At 37.8% G+C, this 15,022-nt stretch overlaps 1 protein-coding gene and 1 non-coding gene across 2 annotated transcripts in view; one reads left to right on the forward strand and one right to left on the reverse strand.

Annotated features, from left to right (window-relative positions):
* Window positions 1-15,022, reverse strand: part of BBS9 (Bardet-Biedl syndrome 9) — a 469,218-nt gene that overhangs the window by 43,162 nt on the left and 411,034 nt on the right. The window lies entirely within an intron of this gene.
* LOC120878311 lies at window positions 7,626-7,732 on the forward strand. Its single transcript, XR_005724516.1, has one exon. It is a non-coding gene; the product is annotated as a U6 spliceosomal RNA (small nuclear RNA).

Here is a 15,022-nt window from a genome sequence, read left to right on the forward strand (position 1 = left end):
CTGTATTTCAGCATCCTGCATTCCATGGAGAATTCCAAGCATCCAAGTCAACAGGAAGATCTTCAAAAAGAAAAAAGCCTGGAAGCAACCTGGAGCACTATCAACTTGGATCAACTCCTTAGAAATGCTACAAAACCATGTGTAGCTTAGTTTCAGACTGAAACCTTCTCGTGGATACAGAAAGAGGACAGACACTCTTTGCCCAGAATCACCCCTCATCAGCTGTCATGGTCCACCACCACTGCTTTCCTTGTTAAGAGTCTCTTCTGGAAACAAAAACAAAACCATTAACCAGATCATTTTATGCACAGGAGTTAAATACAAAATGAAAGGAAATAAATAGGTCAAGTTAACAAACAGTAAGTCTGTGAGTTACTGAAGTATATTTTCACAATAAAAAATCAAAGTCTGACTGGCACCTTTGTGCATTTTATGCTTTCTCAAATTAAGTGATGTTTCTGGCTAGCACACAATGTGTTACTACAATAAGGAAACCTTAGATTCAGATATTAAATATGAATTCATGATGATGGCCTTTTAAGTAATTTAAAAACCTATTCAAATGGAAACTGAGTGTATAATTATTAATACTAGACATTCTTGGAAAAGGCAAGTAGAAAAAGTAAAAGATCTTCAGATAAGCAGTCCACTTAAGAATCTTGGGATTATTGAGAGATGACTTTACAAGCAATGAAGACAAGGTTATCAAGGTTTTTCTTAGTAATAATAAGTTTTTTCATGACACTTTTTTGAAATATTTTTACTGGCATTTGTAGGAGACCTGAAGCCAGGAAGAAGAAAGGTAACTGGTCTTATTAAGAAATCCATGCCTAAAATGATAAAGGCTCAGAAAAAGGGAATTAAGTAAATATTTGCTAAATAACTGATGAGGCAAATAAATAGTAGATAAATATTAAAAATTAACTTTCAACTCCCAGTCCCACATATAATCCTTTAGATTAGGCTGATTTTCTTTCAGACAGTCTTGTACTTCTCATGGCTTGCCCTTCTCATTACTTATTAAAATAAGATTTTGAAATGTCTACTGAAGTCATTCAAAAATTGCTCTTTTGGACTTAGGTGGCTAATATAGCAATATAATTTACAGAGGATACATTATGTTAGACCTTACACCGATTCTGTGATGTTCCCAGATGCCCACCAAGGACTCCAGCAAACTGACACCTCTAAAGTCATTTTCCTGGCATTCTGAGACAAGTTTAGTGCCAGGTCTTCAAATATGAATAGCTCATATGTCATCCCATTATGCCACCTAGCCCCAGACAGCACACCTTTAAAATAGATTTATTTAGGCTATAAACTTACCGGACAGTGCCTCTGTCTTCAAATATATTACACTGAAACAGCTGGGAAAATAAAATCCCCTTTCCAATGCTGAAATCTCTGAGGCCAATTTGAAGTATGAAGGGGCTATCAAATTCTATAATAGATGCAAATTTAGATGATGTTTTGTAATGTATTAAAGAAATAACGCACAAAAAGCAAAATATAAGACTGGCAAAACTCGAGGGTTCACCATCTTTGTGTTTTAGTCACAGTTCAGTAATACTACTCAACACAGTAAGCAGTAGAGGTTTCACAAATTTAATTCAAAAATAGTTCCAGATAGGGAACATATTCCACTAAACATCAGAGTATATAATTCACTTAATGTCAGTAAACTCACTCACTCCTGTTGCCCTGGAAGACATTCTTTATCTAATGAATCTTTGAGATTATTAAATAACCCATAAGAAATTAGTCTATATCTCAAGAAAATCCCCTAGTGACACTGGGAAAAAAATACACAATACTACATAACATTTAGTCTGCCAAGTGTTATCAGCTTATATAAACAAAAATAGTAATCATGTATTTTGTGTCCACATTGAGTTCATACTCTAAATAAGAATGATATACAGCACATAGAGAACCAGAGAGTATAACAAAAAGTGCCAATGTGAAGTACTGACTGTAAGTATAGGGTTGAAACATATGAAATTGCAAACATTATTTTATCTATAGGAATTAGAATAATTAGCTAAGGATAGAATATTCAGGGAAGGCTTCCTACAGGAAAAGTGGACATGAGCTAAGCACTCAAATCAACCTGGATATAACTGAACTCATGACCTATTTCTATCAAGCTTCATCCTCTTCCAAAGATGCCTTCTCAATGAATGGAGCACCAGCCAACTGGAACAGGCAATACAGGACCCCTCCCCAATATTTCTCTTTTCCAATTAACCCTTCAGTTCAGTTCAGTTTAGTAGATCAGTCGTGTCTGACTCCTTGTGACCCGATGGACTGCAGCATGCCAGGCCTCCCTGTCCATCACCAACTCCTAGAGTTTATGCAAACTCATGTCTGTTGAGTTGATGATGCCATCCAAACATCTTATCCTCTGTTGTCCCTTCTTCTCCTGCTCTCAATCTTTCCCAGTGTTAGGGTCTTTTCAAACGAGTCAGCTCTTCACATCAGGTGGCCAAAGTACTGGAGTTTCAGCTTCAACATCAGTCTTCCAATGAACACTCAGGACTGATCTCCTTTAGAATGGACTGGTTGGATCTCCTTGTAGTCCAAGGGACTCTCAAGAGTCTTCTCCAACACCACAGTTCAAAAGCATCAATTCTTCGGTGCACAGCTTTCTTTATAGTCTGACTCTCATATCCATACATGACCACTGGAAAAACCATAGCCTTGACTAGACAGACCTTTGTTGGCAAAGTAATGTCTCTGCTTTGTAATATGCTGTCTAGGTTGGTCATAACTTTCCTTCCAGGAGTAAGCGTCTTTTCATTTCCTGGCTGCAATCACCATCTGCAGTGATTTTGGAGCCCCCCAAAATGAAGTCTGCCACTCTTTCCACTGTTTCCCCATCTATTTGCCATGAAGTGATGGGACCAGATGTTGTGATCTTAGTTTTCTGAATGTTGAGCTTTAAGCCAACTTTTTTACTCTTCTCTTTCACTTTCACTCAACTGGAATTCCATCACCTCCACTAGCTTTATTCGTATTGATGCTTCCTAAGACCGACTTGACTTCACATTCCAGGATGTCTGGCTCTAGGTAGTGACCACACCATCGTGATTATCTGGGTCATGAAGACTTATGTCCTATCAATTAACAAATCTGCTCATTTTCTCTTCTGAAGAAGTTCTCATGGCTATCTCTCTTCATGATTTCACTGCTACTTTCAAGTCTGAGCCTCTATAATCTCTTGCCTCATAGTATTTATCTCACTTTGTAACTGGATATCTGTATGATTGGGTTTCCTTGGTGGCTAGATGGTAAAGAATCTTCCTGAAACACAGGAGACCCGGATTTAGTCTCTCGGTTGGGTAGATCCCCTAGAGAAGGAAATAGCAACCCACTCCAGTATTCTTGCCTAGAGAATTCCAGGGACAGAGGAGCCTGTATGGTTATTTCATTAATTTATGAAATAGACTATATGATATACAAAATGTGTTAGAACCTCAGGTAGAAATCTGTCAGCTCCCACCTCTGCCCTCATCTTGCTCCCCCTTAGCAGCATGTGACAATGCTGACTTTGGAAATTCTCCCTTCTTGGCCTCCATGTGGCTCCTTTCTCACAGTTTTCCTTTTACTCATTCCTTGGCTACTTCTCTTCAATTTCTGATGTTTGTTCCTGCCCTTCTTCCTGACCTCTAGATGCTGGAAGGCCTCAAGGTTTAGATGAGGCCTCCCTTCTCTTTTCTCTCTCCATATGCGTGAGCCAGTCCAGCTTCAAAGCCTGTGAAACAGAGGCTGCCATCCCCCGACAGTCTCCCCTGAGCAGCAGACCACTCAGTATTTACAACTGGGTGCCCACTAGGCTTCACAAATGGAATAGGTCCAAAACTGAGTCCTCTACTCTGCCCTTCCTGTCATCCACGTTCACACACACACTGTTCTTTCTCCAGATTCCCTCCTTTCACCAACAATACTACTTTCTACCTCGTTACTAAAGCAGACATTCCAGAAGTCATCTCTGCTTTCTTGTCTGACCCCTAACGTGCAATCCATCACCATGTTCTACATATTCCAGACTCTGAAGTATGCCATCGTGACTACCCCAGTCATCATCACCTCTTGCCTACATGTCTACAATAGTCTCTCTAGCTCTCCCTCCAGCTGTTTTCCAAATCATTCTGGACATAGTAGCCATAGTAATTCTTGAAAACATAGATCAGATCACATAATTTCTCTGCTTAAAACCATTTGATGGCTTCCCACTACTCACAGTATGTGTATGTGTGTGTGAGCGTGTGTGCACATGTGTGCATGCTCAGTAGCATTTGAGTCTTGGGGACCCCTATGGACTATATAGCCCACCAGGTTCCTCTGTCCACAGAATTTTTCGAAGCAAGAATACTGGAATGGGTTGCCATTTCCTTCTCCAGTGGATCTTCCTGACTCAGGGATCAAACCTGCATCTCTTGCATCTCTTGCATTGACAGGTGGATTCTTTAATAGTGCCACTTGGGAAGCCCACTACTCATAAGGTAACATCTAAATTCCTGACCATGGACTGTAAGGAGTATTACATGATGTGGCTGTCCTTTCCTCATTAAGATCAAGCCATCAAGCATATTTTGAATACACTGAGCCCCTTCTAGCCTCCAGCCCTTTAAATTCCTTTTTTAAATTACTAGGTATAATTAACAAAGATGTAAGAGGTTTAAAGTTTACATGTGATAATTTGATATATGATATGGTGGGAGAATATTCCCCTTGATGATTTAATTAACACATTCATTAGCTCAGATACTTACATATGTGCCTGTATGTGTATGAATATGAACTACTCTCAGCAAATCAAAGCTTTTGAATCCTATTCTTTCAGCTTGGAATGCTACTCCCCTAGATCCTCATTTTTCAACTTCCACATCAGAGAAGCCTCCTCCAATCACCCTGTATAAAGTAGCCCCTACCTGTGCAACTCATTCGACTTCCTTTGTTACACTGTACATAATTCAACCTGCAGTTCTATTTAGCCGTATCAACTGTTTATTATCTGACTCCTATGCCAGAAGTAAGCTCCCATGAAGGTGGAAATCTCTCTTCTTGATCAGCATATTCCAATCCCAGTACAGTGCCTAGAACATGACAAATTTTTTTTGTTGTTGTTGTTAAAAAACAAAAAAACAGTCCTATCTTCATGAAGAAAATTCCTTTCCCCCCTTGAAAAATTTTACACATGCTCATTATGCTGCTAATATTGTTCCCTACACCAAAGATGAACTGTTTACAGATACTGCTATTAGCTTTATCCCAAATTTATATATAAGTGACCACAGTATAATTGGTATAATTTATAAGTCTGGAGGGGAAGAAAAAGAATAGAGTCGATGTAATATAGCAGAGGAAAGCTGGGCAATAGAAATGAGAAAGTAACACCAGAAAAGTAAAGGTGGACTGTTTGCCACTGTGCCTGTAGTGACGAGAACAGCGGCCGAAACATACTACACGTGCAACAAAAATTTTACTTTGCGGTCTCAGTCTGGTTTTGTACATGATATGTTTTTAAAATGGAAATGGTGGATTAAGGTCATCATTTATAAATTTATAAAGTGTAAAAATTATCAATGATTTTCCATAGATAACAGGTCAAGTTTAAAAAATTTAGCAGCCTTGTATTTTATCTAATTTTGAAAGGAAAGATTTTTTTATCTCTTAAATGAAAACAGATAACAATATTAGGTAACTTGTCTGCCTATATATGACTAAATGTCCCATTGACAAAGTATGCTGTATTAAACTTTATTTTTTCATTAGTTTAGTTCAGTTCACTTCGGTCACTCAGTCATGTCCAACTCTCTGCAACCCCATGCGCTGCAGCATATCAGGCTTCCCTGTCCATCACCAACTCTCAGAGCTGACTCAAACTCATGTCACTTGACAGTGATGCCATCCAACCATCTCATCCTCTGTTCTCCCCTTCTCCTCCCACCTTCAATCTTTCCCAGCATCAGGATGTTTACCAATGAGTCAATTCTTCCCATCAGGTGGCCAAAGTACTGGAGTTTCAGCTTCAGCATCAGTCCTTCCAATGAATATTCAGGACTGATTTCCTTTAGGATGGACTGGTTGGATCTCCTTTCTGTCCAAGGGACTCTCAAGAGTCTTTCTCCAACACCACAGTTCAAAAGCATCAATTCTTTGGGGCTCAGCTTTCTTTATAGTCCAACTCTCGTATCCATACATAACTACGGGAAAAACCATAGCTTTGACTAGACTGACCTTTGTTGGTAAAGTAATGTTTCTGGTTTTAATATGCTGTCTAGCTTGGTCATAACTTTATTTCTAAGGAGCAAGTGTCTTTTAATTTCATGGCTGCAGTCACCATCTGCAGTGATTTTGGAGCCACCAAAAATAAAGTCAGCCACTGTTTCCACTGTTTCCCCATCTATTTGCCATGGAGTGATGGGACTGGATGCCATGATCTTTGTTTTCTGAATGTTGAGCTTTAAGCCAACTTTTTCACTCTCCTCTTTCACTTTCATCAAGAGGCTTTTTAGTTCCTCTTCCCTTTCTTCCATAAGGATGGTGTCATCTGCATATCTGAGATTATTGATATTTCTCCCAGCAATCTTGATTCCAGCTTGTGCTTCTTCCAGCCCGGTGTGTCTCATGATGTACTCTGCATATAAGTTAAATAAGCAAGGTGACAATATACAGCCTTGACGTACTCCTTTCCCTATTTGGAACCAATCTGTTGTTCCATGTCCAGTTCTAACTATAGCTTCCTGACCTGCATACAGATTTCTCAAGAGGCAGGTCAGGTGGTCTGGTAGTCCCATCTCTTTCAGAATTTTCCACAGTTTATTGTGATCCACACAATCAAAGGCTTTGGCATAGTCATTAAAACAGAAGTAGACGTTTTTCTGGAATGCTCTTGCTTTTTTGACCCAACAGATGTTGGCAATTTGATCTCTGGTTTATCTGCCTTTTCTAAATCCAGCTTGAACATCTGGAAGTTCATGGTTCACGTAATGATGAAGCCTGACTTGGAGAATTTTGAGCATTACTTTGCTAGCGTGTGAGATGATTGCAATTGTGCAATAGTTTGGGCATTCTTGGCATTGTCTTTCTTTGGGATTAGAATGAACACTGACCTTTTCCAGTCCCATGGCCACTGCTGAGTTTTCCAAATTTGCTCACATACTGAGTGAAACTCACCAAACTTTACACTTGAACCCTTGGTATCTGCCATTCCATTTCCTTATAACTAGTAAGCTGGGGCCCTGCATGCCTTGCCATACTACTCACTAGTACAATGTATTTACTTCTTGTTTTATGGGGTTTAAACTTGATTCTTGTTTTATGGGCTTTTTAGCCATAAATATCTTAGAACAAAAGCCAAAAATATCTTAAAACAACCAATATGCAAATGCTTATACTAAATAAAAATCTTTCTATCGGTATTAGCATAAATCACAGCTTCTGAAGCTAGAGATTGATATCATATTTTTCAGGAACATTTTACACATGACATGGTGTATTGCTCAGAAAGCATATATGAGAGAAATATAAAAATTCTAACTAACCAAAATATTATTTATTTTTAAATAAAAATCAAACATTTTAAAAACAAAAAGCTACCTTTTAAAAAGCATAGAGTTGTGCTCGCTTTGGCAGCACATATACTAAAATTGGAATGATACAGAGAAGATTAGCATGGCCCCTGTGCAAGGATGACACACAAATTCGTGAAGTATTCCACAGTTTTTTCACAGCAGGATCCTCTATGACCCACCTCCCAGAATATTGGAAATAAAAGCAAAAATAAACAAATGGGATCTAATTAAAATTAAAAGATTCTGCACAACAAAGGAAACTATGAGCAAGGTGAAAAGACACCCTTCAGAATGGGAGAAAATAATAGCAAATGAAGCAACTGACAAAGAATTAATCTCAAAAATATACAAGCAACTCCTGCAGCTCAATTCCAGAAAAATAAATGACCCAATCAAAAAATGGGCCAAAGAACTAAATAGACATTTCTCCAAAGAAGACATACAGATGGCTAACAAACACATGAAAAGATGTTCAACATCACTCATTATCAGAGAAATGCAAATCAAAACCACAATGAGGTACCATCTCATGCCAGTCAGAATGGCTGTTATCCAAAAGTCTACAAGCAATAAATGCTGGAGAGGGTGTGGAGAAAAGGGAACCCTCTTACACTGTTGGTGGGAATGCAAACTAGTACAGCCACTATGGAGAACAGTGTAGAGAAAACTGGAAATAGAACTGCCATACGACCCAACAATCCCACTGCTGGGCATAGACACCGAGGAAACCAGAATTGAAAGAGACACATGTACCCCATGGTCACTGCAGCACTGTTTATAATAGCCAGGACAGATGAATGGATAAGAAAGCTGTGGTACATATACACAATGGAGTATTACTCAGCCATTAAAAAGAATACATTTGAATCAGTTCTAATGAGGTGGATGAAACTGGAGCCGATTATACAGAGTGAAGTAAGCCAGAAAGACAAACACCAATACAGTGTACTAATGCATATATATGGAATTTAGAAAGATGGTAACGATAACCCTGTATGCGAGACAGCAAAAGAGACACAGATGTATAGAACAGTCTCTGTGGGAGAGTGAGAGGGTGGGATGATTTGGGAGAATGGCATTGAAACATGTATAATATCATATGTGAAACGAATAGCCAGTCCAGGTTTGATGCATGATACAGGATGCTCGGGGCTGGTGCACTGGGACGATCCAGAGGGATGTACAGGGAGGGAGGAGGGAAGGGGGTTCAGGATGGGGAACACGTGTACACCTGTGGCAGATTCATGCTGATGTATGGCAAAACCAACACAATATTGTAAAGTAATTAGTCTGCAATTATATAAATTTATATTAAAATAATAATAATAATAAAAAGCATAGAGTTGAGACATATTGTACATAGAAATACAACTAAAGGCATTTTACTTTTCAGAATCAGGTTATATACTCTAAGAGCCACTAGATATAAGAGAATAGTTTATCATTTTCATTTTTAATTGTTTAGGAAATATCACATTACATATAAATCAGAAGGGTCTAGTTATTCCAATAATTTATTTGAATAAACAAACACACTGAAAATGTTTTTCTTTCAAAGTTTAATGTGAAAAGTGTGTTTTAAAGGCTGGGAGCACAGACCTGACTTCATTCAACAGTTCTAACTGCAAGAATATCATCATTCCTTGAAGGGCTGTGTAGTGTCAGTAGCAGAATTTCATTCCCAGTTTAGGCCAGGTATTTTGGCCAGAAATAAAAATGGGAATGGGCCACCTTGCTGGATCTGCCCCTTCTATCTGTGGGTATTCTCATTATTTTAAATGAAAATAATGTGACATAAAAATAAGTTTCAGTGACTGTCTCACATAAGTAACTGATTGATGAGTTTATTCTAAGTACTTGAAATACTTTATCCAGGGACCCTAAAATCTAAAGGAGAATTAAAAACAATACATACAATTTTAATAATCCTGAATTTCTACTGCAAGCACAGAAGTTATTGTTGAAGATCAAATTCCTCAGAGAGAGAACAGGTCCTGGGAGTAACAGTTGAAGGAAAGAAAATAGGATATGTGTTTACTCCAATTTGGAGGTGAACCAGTAAAACCTTACTATTGAAGACAGACTCACTGAGGTAGCAGAAGTTTGGGTAGGGGTAAAAGTTGAGAGGAAGAAAACTAGAAAAGATTTTTTACAAGTTGAATCAGTAGAAATTCCTTCAAACCATCAGCTGCTGGAATTAATACAAATTTTCTATCCTCACATTTGAATATAAAATAGTCCCATATATCAATTAAATATGGGAGAAAAGTTTTATTTTTTTATATCATACAAAGCCTCAGAGATAAGTACCTTCCAAGGGATGCTCCAGTGTTATGGAAGTACTCCTTCTTTTGGTCAACCTACACAATTTTTAAGGATATTGAAATTACACAGTTAGGGTTTCCATTATAATATCTCATATTAAATTAGTCCAAAGAAAAAACAGCTCACATTTACAGCTGGATGAGGGTAAAAATGTACATTTTAAAGATCTGTTCATACGACATGACTGAAGAAATAGAAATAGTGATGTACTTTAAGAGTTATTTAATTCATCCCCCTACTTTTAGGCAGGGTTTTTCCCAAATTATCTTCAGACTGTTGACTATCTGTATTAGTTTAAACATCTGCAGGGAAGGAAATTCCTCAAACTCCCCTGGTATTCTACTCCTGTTTTAACAGCCCTACTTCCAAGAAACTGGGCTTTGGTCATCACATTGTAATTAGTTACCAGCCGGCTTATCTATCAACAAGTATTTGTTAAGTACACACAGGGAGAACGTTATTCTATTAGGTCTTTGATGGTAGACCTTCCCCTATAGTTACTCCTAATTGCTTCTCCTGTCAAATACAGCTCTAATCCTGGATTCAAATATTCTTCCATTAACCTTTCTTCATTCCATTATGGACTCCCTATTACAATGGATGACCCAGGAATTGAACCCAGGTCTCCTGCATTGCAGGCAGATTCTTTACCATCTGAGTCACCAGGGAAGCCTCATAATTATTAATAGGAGCAACCCTATTAAAAACTGCATGCTCTCTTTACTTCTAACAATATAGCTTGATTTTTAAACAATTTTGAAGCAATATGCTGTTTCAAAACAAGGTGGTGCTATCTCAGTATTTCAATGAGAAAATTATAGCTCTAGAGGAAGAAGTAGCTGCACAATTGCTAAATGGCTGAGCCTGTCCCTCCCACAGCAGCCACTGCAAATCAACCTGAATTTACTGCCTCACCGTTCACCCCCTTCTTGCTCTCTTGCAGATTATTATAAAACTTTACTTCTCCAAAGCTCATGTGTCTGGACTTCATGAAATGTTCTTTTTTTAAAATCTCCATATATTTCCAATTTACATCTGGCTTCTCATTTGTTTCCCTTCTCAAATATTCTTTTCAGTTTAACTGTATTTAGATTATTCCTCTGCTTCCTCAAACCTCCCCATTTAATGTGAATGTTGGATTTTTAGCCCTCTCATCTTACCATCACTCCCCAACCTTCAAACATCTTGAAATATATTTTCTAAAGAGAAGAAAAGGAAAAGAAACAAAAACCTTGATAATAGCCCACTGCTTCTTGCATTTGCCTTCCTATACTGTTCCTTCCAGTTACAGACGCATCTTTCCTTGACCTTCTGTCCTAAATAGTACTCACACCATTTCTGCTGGAAATTCTTTGAAATTCACCTCCTCCATGTAGAATGCACTTCTTATCTGGCTCTGCAAATAAATCCCAAATCCAGTGTTCCCTGACTCTGCCTTCACTACCATAGAGTTCCTCTAATGACAGAGTTTCAGTGATGGCCTCTAAGCTGAGGATACTAAAATCTACTTTTAAGCTTTAATCTTTCCCTTCAACTCAAATCCCTCAGATCCAGCTATTAACATATCTCTTTTCTTGGATGCATCTTAGTCATCTCAAGCTCACTGTATTTGAAATAAAGCACATTATTCATAACAAAATTACAAACTTAATGATTTCCATCAATGCAATTAAAAAACGATGAAACTTCTATATTCTTCCCTATTTTTCATATTCGCCTCTCTCCTGTGTACTACTAGCAGATTAGTATGTCTGAAACACAGGGAGTTATTTTTGCTTTTTTTTTAAAACCACTTTTCAAAATGGAATAGAATGCTGTCCTTTATAAATCACTTATATCTTAATCTATAACAGTTTCCTTCACCATTTGCTCAATCTCTTTTACCTAGCTTTTCAGGTTCTATATCAACTGGTGCTTACTGATCTACCAAACTAAATTTCCAACCTGAAAATTTTTTCTTAATAAATTTATTTATTTTCATTAGAGGTTAATTACTTTACAATATTGTATTGGTTTTGCCATACATTGACATGAATCTGCCACAAGTGTACATGTGTTCCCCATCCTGAACCCCCCTCGCTCCTCCCTCCCCATAACATCCCTCTGGGTCATCCCAGTGCACCAGCCCCGAGCATCCTGTATCATGCATTGAACCTGGGCTGGCAACTCGTTTCATATATGATATTATACATGTTTCAATGCCATTCTCCCAAATCATCCCACCCTCTCCCTCTCCCATAGAGTCCAAAAGACTGTTCTATACATCTGTGTCTCTTTTGCTGTCTCACATACAGGGTTATCATTACCATCTTTCTAAATTCCATATATATGAGTTAATATACTGTATTGGTATTTTTCCTTCTGGCTTACTTCACTCTGTATAATAGGCTCCAGTTTCATCCACCTCATTAGAACTGATTCAAATGTATTCTTTTTAATGGCTGAGTAATACTCCATTGTGTATATGTACCACAGCCTTCTTATCCATTCATCTGAAATTTAAGCAGTTTACTTATAGACCTGTATCTCCTTGCTTAAATTAACAACTCTATCTACAGTATCTGCCACTGTCCTTTCTAAATATCTAAAATTCACACCTACTTTAAGACTTAGCTTCTTTATAAACAGCTCCACTGATTCATTCTAAAAACATAAGGTAGACCAAAGTTAGTTTCCTATTTTTGATACTAGACTACAGTCTATGAAATGTTACCATTGTGGAAAGCTGGATGAAGAGTACCTGGGATTCTACGTAGTATTTTTGCATCTTCCTATGAGTCTGTAATTATTTCAAAATAAGAAGTTTAAAAAATATACAATGGGCATCAACTATATATATACTAGGCATAAGTAGGATGCTATGTTCACAAAAAAAAGAATAAAATATAAGTCCTTTATGCACTTAGCTATTACCTGGAGGCATTATGGACTGACTTGTGTCCTCCCTAAAATTCATAGGTTGAAGCCCTAACCAGCTCCTCAATGGGGCTGTATTTGGAAATAGGGCATTTGAAGAGGTGATTAAGGTTAAATGAGGTCATGAGGGTGAGGCCCCAACCCAAAAGTACTAGTGTCCTTGTAAGAGGAAGAAGACACACCAGGCGTGTGCACACAGAGAAAAAGGCCATGTGCAGGCACAGATGCACAAAGCAGACTGGAAAAGACAAGCCTGAGCCAAAGACAAGCTATCAGAAACAGTTTCTATAGCAAAAGAAGAGTTAAGAAATGAGAACGCTCTAAGAAGGGAATGGTATTATTGAAAAAGCCTTCAGAGAAGACTGAGGTTATAGCCAAAGTGCTGACCTAATTTAGTAATTATGAAGTCACTTGTGAAAAGGGTAGAAAATTGCTCAGAAAGCAATAATTTACACGATTTGGCCTATTTTCAGAGATGAGATATAGAGGTAGGAAGGAGGCAGAATCCATAAACAAGCTGCACAAAGTCCTGAAGAACCTGTATTTGTTTATCACAACTGAAATATAAACAAGCCCCATAAACACCAGTCATTGCCCTTGAATACTGTAAAAGTCATTAATTTTCCTGATTTACAAAACTGACCATTTTTTCCTTACTACCGTTTCTGATACTACAGTCATTTTATTGTTGGCATTTTTACCAGAGTCTCTTTTCATAAAAGTTATATATGTTATTTATAGGAAAATGTACACCTTATATGGAAGAGAAATCGTAGGAGGATGCTCAGACACCACCTATAATTGCCCCATCCAGGGTAACTATCATTAACACATACCTCAGTTCACATGCTTCTGGACCAGATCTTAAGAAGTAGACAGCTGAAACTCTGTTTTTTGCTTTCTGCCTTTGCTGACTTAACTTAGAAAGGCCTATCTTGCCTCCATAAATATGTATTTACCTCTATTTTGTTCTGTTCAGGCAGTTTCCCTCTTTTTTACATTTAAATCTCCTACCCATCTGAAATGTATTGTGGCACATGTTATGGACTAGGGAATCTACTTTTCCTCCAAATGGTTGGTCTGTTCCCAGCAACATTTTTCAATTAATTCACCGTGTCCTTTCTCCATTGCTTTGAAATGCCACATCAGCACATGAGATCAGAATTTAGGCTAGCACATTCTAAATTCTTACATAATTGGGGGGAGGGGGATTCTCCTATGTCCTAATTATCTCAATTGTAGTAATAAAAAACAAAAGCATAACACAAAGATAGTCGCTCAAAAACTAACTGGCTGCTTATAAAACTAGTCTCTACTCAAGTTTCTTTCCACGTTCAACACTATATGAATCCCCACCTGCCATCAACTTCTTATATTGGTTCATCTTTCAGTGACTGTTGGAAATTGTTACAAATACAGCATAAACGGGTTGCAGAGGGAAATTACAAATCTTGCAAATGATGCAAAATACAGTGCAAATTAGGTGTTATTAGAGAACCACTTGTACCACATGCATGGACAGTCAGTACACAGGGAAAGCCTGGCAACTGGTCCAGTTAACAATGAAGTGAAGAAAATTGGTTAGAATAATGACAAGATAAATATTTCTGAAGAAAATCGTTTGCATAAAAATGATAGGCCCCTAGGAAAATGGATAACACATTGGAATGTGTTTTCTTAAAAATGGCCTTCTTTGTAAAGGTGCTAGTTAGGCCAAATTTGAGTGTCCTTCATCATACCAGAAACAGAACGTAAACAAATACCTCATGCAACGCCTTCCTAGCTGTCTCTAAGAACTGCTATAACATAACAGACATCACATAAATTTTGGCAAATGTATGATAAACTTACTATTGATTTCAATTTGACTTATTTTTCAAACAAATCTTTTGTTTTCCCAATGACAACAATGAAATGGCTCCAGTTTCAGGGAGTCTTTTCCTGATACCAAGTAGTCTCGAACCTTCCATAATCAATCTAGCAATGTAAGGTCAACCTAAGCCCTAAGCACCTGCAAGGATGAAGCAAACATGTATGAGAAAGTCAGCTAGACCACTAAAGGCATTCACATTCAGATTTTTAAAAAAACACTACACTGGTGGCCCCATGGAACTCTTGTTCTAAGGGTAGAATTCATATCACTGAGATTAAGAAAAAGACATAATGAAAGTGCAATATTCCCCAGCAGAAAGATGTGAGTG

The sequence above is a fragment of the Oryx dammah genome, unplaced genomic scaffold (genome assembly GCF_014754425.2).
Source record: "Oryx dammah isolate SB20612 unplaced genomic scaffold, SCBI_Odam_1.1 HiC_scaffold_18, whole genome shotgun sequence".
Lineage (NCBI taxonomy): Eukaryota > Metazoa > Chordata > Mammalia > Artiodactyla > Bovidae > Oryx > Oryx dammah.